At 47.3% G+C, this 6,101-nt stretch overlaps 1 pseudogene; it reads right to left on the reverse strand.

The window, feature by feature from the left end:
* Positions 1 to 4,927: 4,927 nt before the first annotated feature.
* On the reverse strand, positions 4,928 to 5,833 carry LOC124962923 (growth arrest-specific protein 7-like; annotated as a pseudogene).
* Positions 5,834 to 6,101: the final 268 nt, after the last annotated feature.

Here is a 6,101-nt window from a genome sequence, read left to right on the forward strand (position 1 = left end):
CCTGCGTCGGGAGCAGCCAGCCTGGATGGCCAGCTTGTCCTGCTGCTTGTTTTCCTGCCGGGTTTTAGAGGACTGTGCCCTGTGTCACACTTCACGTGAAAGGTCACTTCACGGGTCCCAGGTCCTTATAATCAGTATATCTGATGGGGGTCTCACTCCCTCGCAGCCCTCGGGAGATGCCTCCCTCCTAGGTCCGCATGGAAGACAAGGACCAACCCACAGCTGGAAGTGGGACTGCATCTGGAAGATCTCTGAGAATCAGACAAGTAGGACATTTTGTTTCCACGATTTCCACCTCACCGTCACTCCCCCAAGACTGTGACTGCTTCAGACACAGGCAGGATCTAAAGAGTGCAGTTATTCATCATGTGTTTACCAAATACCCATAAGATGAGCATTTCTAGATTTGCTGAAGGATCTGAGGAACAAAACGTAGAAAGATTCAGTAAGCGTCCGAGGTGGCAGAGCCGTCACCAAAGCCCGTTGATTCCCAGGCCCCTCGTTGCCCACAGTTCTTGCTGCCTTGCCCTGATGTCACTGCGCTGGCAAGTGGCTCTGAGTGCCCTGATGTCACTGCGCTGGCAAGTGGCTCTGCGTGCCCTGATGTCACTGCGCTGGCAAGTGGCTCTGCGTGCCCTGATGTCACTGCGCTGGCAAGTGGCTCTGCGTGCCCTGATGTCCGTCAGCACGGGAGTGACGTCGTCACCAGGGTCATTCTACTCGCCTCGGATCCATCACTTTCCCTTCCGAGGGCAGCCTTCCTACGCCCTGCATTTCTGACCAAGTTACTGTGTGTAGGTAATCACCTTCCCCTGGAATGTTCTAGATAACACACTATTTCATAAAAAGTAAGGAAAAGTCACTGTAGTTTCTAATTCTTTCATCTTGATCCAGCCCACTGTTTATCCCACCATTTCTTGAGCTCTCAAGCTGCCCTAAGGGGTTTAACTTTGATTCTAAGCATAACGAGGAATTCCTCAGCAACATCAGGGGGTGCAGGATCTAATCACATTTGCCATTTGGAATAATTACTGGTCAGAAAGAGTGGGGAGGTGAGCCTGATTCTGCAGGACTCCAAGGGGAGACGGGTGGTGGGGCCTTTGTTCTTGCCCGTGGAGGAGCCTGCGTCTGTCCCCAGTTCCGGGAAGCCATCTCTGAGACCCTGCAGTGCCATTTCAGAGAGGAGTGCTTTTATTTACCTGGGGTCTTGGATCATAACTGGAGAACCGAGAATGTGATTTGGGTTTGGGTTTATGGCATCTGGAGGACCTGAAGACTGAGATCGAGTTTGTGGGAGGCCAGTCAGGTTTGTGTTGATGAGCCCAATAAATACTCCAGACACCAATCCCAGGTAAGTTTCCCTGAGGGGCAGTTCTGTGTGCACGCTTCCCTCATCTGCTCTGAGGAAGTCACACTGCCTGCAGCTCCACCTGGAGATGGCAGCTCCATACCTGGAAGCTCTCTGGTCTCTGCCTATGCATGTTCTCCCTGGGTTGACTTTACTCTGTCTCCTTTAGCTGTACAAAATGGTAACCGTGAGTGTGATCAGTCTCTGTGAGCTCCCTGAGTGAGCCATCAAAGAAGTGTGGACTGGGGACCCTCCTAACACAAAAATGGGGTCAGCAGGTAGAGAGGTCTTGTTCTGATCTGGGTCTTAACCTGGTTGAATGGTTTGTGTTGATTTGTCTTCAGGGCCTTCTACCCCTAACACTAAGGCAGCCCGGGATATTTAAGATACAAAACAAATATTGACTGGTGCGTGCTCTGAGGCCCTGGAGAAGATCTGGCCCATGGACTAATCAGAACAGAAGTTGGCAATGGAGCAATAGTTGGAAATTAAACCCTTCTGGTTTCAAAATCCACCTTGAACTCCAAATTATAGATTGAATTGATGCTTAGAATTAAGGAAGACTCAGCCATGGGGAATTCACTGCATACTTAGCAGAGGTGCACAACTTATAAAGAAAGAAGTTAAATCTTCCAAAAGATTAACCCCTTTGAGCTTCACTAGAGAATCTGGTTCCGCTTCAATTTTGGATTATTGCCACCAATACACAGACATTGCTTCTGGACACACTGGGCACCTGGAACTCCACGTGGAATCCTGGGCATCTTACTACTTATGAGATCTTCTTTTATTATGGTCCACTTAGAACATCGTCTTCTTCTTCACTCATTCTTTGGCACTGCAAAATTGAAATTGTGAATTTTTTTTTTTATATTTGCCATACTATTCTGAGGCTAAGTCTAGCTGCTGGTCATGAATTTCTTGATTATGTTTATTTTTCTCATTGTTTACTCTTTCCTCTGTAGTAGATTTGGAATATATAAGTTCTTGGTTAGTTATGTCCCAAGTTTTTGGGTCTGTGAATATTTTGATAAAATTGATACAGTTGCATTAAAATCATAATCTAGAGCTCACATATGATATATTAATTAATGTTAATCAATATTTTATTATAATTATTTAATATAATATAATCCTTACTATATAACTACTTAAGTATCTGATATAAAATTATATTACATATTCTATAGTGTATTCAAGCTTTTGTAGGTATTTTACCTCTAAGACAATAGGACAAAATAAGTTAACCTTTTAGAATCACCTTTCTCTCATTAGAGTAAAGGTATATGTGATTAACCAAATCGAAAGCAGAAGACTGGGTGAAATTCACTTCCACTTGCTGCCTGAGACAGCCAATATTTACTGTGTAACTGAGAACACCACCCACAATAATAATACCTGGAGTGTTCAATTTTTCAATTTAGTTAAGAAGGATAAACACAGCAGCAGGTGCCAAGATACCCTGTGACATAACATTCTGCATGACCATCATCATTCTTGCATAAGCTGAATTCTTGGTAAAGGACTAAAATCTACCTTTTGTTACTTCTGTTAAAACTCCCATTTTAGGAACTTTTCTGTTTAAAATAACTTTACACTTCTATCCACCTATTCATAGACAACAGTCTTCTAAGGTGGTTGTTGCTAACTCCATGATGATAGAGGGAACTGCAGAGGACTGGGGTACTAGCCTGAGGTTCATGGCTACATCATGGCAAGCTGCCAGTGAAGCTTCCCCCATTTGCCCACCACTCTCCTCCCGGGAGCTGCACGGAAGACAGACACAGGGCAGACAAGCAGCATGTAGTTCTCCTCTGAAATACGTTGCCCCTCTTTGAAAGTAGGAGCCTGATCCATTTGTCCATGTAGCAAGAGGAATTCAATTGAAATGGTTCTTTAGTTCTTTTGAAATGTTTCTTTCTTAGTCTTTTTTTTTTTTTTTTTTTTTTTTTTTTTTGGTTTGCTTTAGTATATTGGACATCTTTCTAGTATAAACTATGAGAAAGCAATTCCAATTTAATGGAAGAGATGCCGAGAGATTCAAGATTAATGTTATCCACTATTAGCATGCAAAACTGAGGGAAAGATCAGAGAATCGTGCTCATAGAATTCTGCCCCCATGGGGGATGGGAGGGTCAATCCAAAGCCACTGATGGAAAGATGAAGAAAGATGGCCCCTCAGAGCATGGGTTTCTGACTAGAACTTGTTCCTTGCCCACTATGTCATTTTTTCTCCCAGTCCCCTCAGGCTGATTCTCTAGGTTAACGTGCTGATCATGTTTGCTGTAGTAGAGGAAGGAAGTGACGGGCTGAACCCAGGGCAGTGTTGAAAAGCTTCCCGGATCACACTTGGCCCAGGCTTCTCCAGGGAAGATGGACAGAGGGAAAGGAGGTGCTGGCACCAAGGGAGGGCTTAGCGTAGGGCTCTGGAAAGTTCAGAGGAGCTGGAGGCCCAGGTGGCGGGACACACCTGGATAGCAAAGAACTCCTATGGCCATGAAAGTCTGCAGTGTACATATAAGGGACAGCAGTCCAAACCCCATCATGCATAAGCAGGAATGACAGAGGGACTTACCCTAATCTCTCTCCCATGTGGGACTGACCCAGCCCCATGAAGCCCATGGTGGGCAGCCTGGGAGAGTGGTGGTCAAGGTAGCTCAGTGTTGGACAGGATGTCATGGCAGACAGACCCCATCTGGTTTCTGAGGTGAGCTGGTATCTCCATCCCTCAAAACCTTTGGACATGCACAGAGCTGAAGGAGGCCTTGCTGGCTGAGAACCTTGGAAAGTACCTCTAGTGAGACTGGGCAGGGTTGGCAGGGTGGGGACTGCCTTGAGAAAGCAGCTGAGGAGTTGGGATTTCCAGAGACTGAGGGACGAAGCTTGGTCTGATAGGAACCATGATTCAATGCTCCGACTTGGGGCTAATTTGCTGAATGAGGTAGTTCCATCCTGACCTCTCTAGGCAGGGTTGGTCTGGGAAGACAGAAAACAGGCCTTCCCAAGACTCATGGGGATGAAAAGTGGCCAAGAAAAGCTAGATTTGGGCTCCCAGATTACAATGAGAAAAGCCGAGGGCTGTAAAGGACTCTAGGTGCAGGCTGAGCTGATGATGATGCCTTCTATTCATGAGTCTGATCCTGACATTGGCTTGGAGGCAGAGGCGGCCCTCCCCTGATCTTCCAAAGTCCCTAAGGAGATAAAGCGACCAGTTGGAGGATGGGCCTTCAGGCACCCAAGGGCACAAGTGTGTGATGGCCACTCCTATGGAACTCAGCAGGGACCACAAGGTTCTAGCCTCAGTTTGTTTTCAGAGCAACAAGCATGGCATGGGGTTTGGGGGCTTCTGCCTTGGAGAGAGGGCAGGGTTGCAGGCTGTCTTCTTGGCCTGGGAATATTTGGGATCCCCCAGCTGGGCCATCCAGATCGCCCTTCTGGAATCACCAGCTCTCTCCTGTCTCCTCAGTGGACAGGAGAGTGGGTGGGAGGGCAGCTTCACCCAGTAGGAGACACCATCTCCTCTCGGTGGGACACCCAGCCCTTCTCCTGGACTGGACCCCTGGGGCCACACAGGCGTGTCTAGATCTCCATGTCCACAGGGTGAATGTTGCCCGTTTTGTGCTCTCTGACCCACAGCTCTCCGTCTTTGGCTGGGTCCACTTTTTGAAGCAGTTGGTCCACAGGCTCAACTATGCTTTGGTTGAACATGTTCGTCTCGGGCGGCAGCTGTGTGCACTGGTACAAATGTTGCCAGGTCATCTCCACCCTCTCCACTTCCAGCCGCTCCAGCTCCAAGGTGGTGGTCACCATCTCTTCAAACCACTTGGCCTGGGCCTGGTTGTAGTGGTCCACAGAGCCCATGAGGTCATCACCAGCCCCTGGACTTCCTCCGTGCCTTCTTGATGTCCTCCTCCGTCTTGTTGTGCAGCTTGATCTCCAGCTGCTGGGTCTTCATCTCCAGGTCTCTCTGCCGCTCTGTGAGGGCTTTCCGGGCCTTCTCCACCAATGCATAGCGGCTGGCGAGTTGCTTGTGGAGGTCAGCGATATGGTGGTCACACTTTTTCATGTCTTTCTTGAAGTTCTTACGCAAGTTCATTAGGGGCTTCTCTGCCTCGCTGTGGAGCTTGGCGGAGAACTTGAGATGAACTTCTGCTTCACCTGCCAGGCTCTTCTTCACCTGAGCCCATGCTTCCCCCAGGGAGCCTTCCTCCTGTGCAGCCAACGGGTTCTGAGAGAGCTTAGCCAAGTTCTTTGCATATTCTTCTTCGATCTTTATCCTCTCTCAGACGAATTCAGACATTTCTTTCTGCACTTATTTGCCCTTCAGTTGCTTTTGGAGCAGTAGTTCGAACCCAGCACGGTGCCATTGCCTTGGGGTTCTTTCTTATCAACCCAGAAGTGCTCAGAGTAGCTCCAATCCATTGGCTTCAGCAGCTGCTGTTCAGGCATTGTGTCTGGGTGAGGGAACGTCACACAATTTATCATCTTCTCTGTGTGGTCACCTTTATTTTCAAAATTATATATTTTGTCTTCAATGCCTGAAGTTCTGTCTTCCAAGTGGTCTCCTCTGTTGGTGCTACTTTGCATTGAATTTTTATTTTGGTTTATTGATTCCTTCATTTCAAAGATTTCTTCTAGATTTCTTCTCAGGATCTTTATCTCTTTCTTTAAGATACCTTCCCTCTCCTGAAACATAGCTCGGATTTCACTCTTTATACCCTCCTTAAAGTCATGAAGCAGTTTTACTAAGTAT

This window comes from Sciurus carolinensis, chromosome 13 (assembly GCF_902686445.1).
Source record: "Sciurus carolinensis chromosome 13, mSciCar1.2, whole genome shotgun sequence".
Lineage (NCBI taxonomy): Eukaryota > Metazoa > Chordata > Mammalia > Rodentia > Sciuridae > Sciurus > Sciurus carolinensis.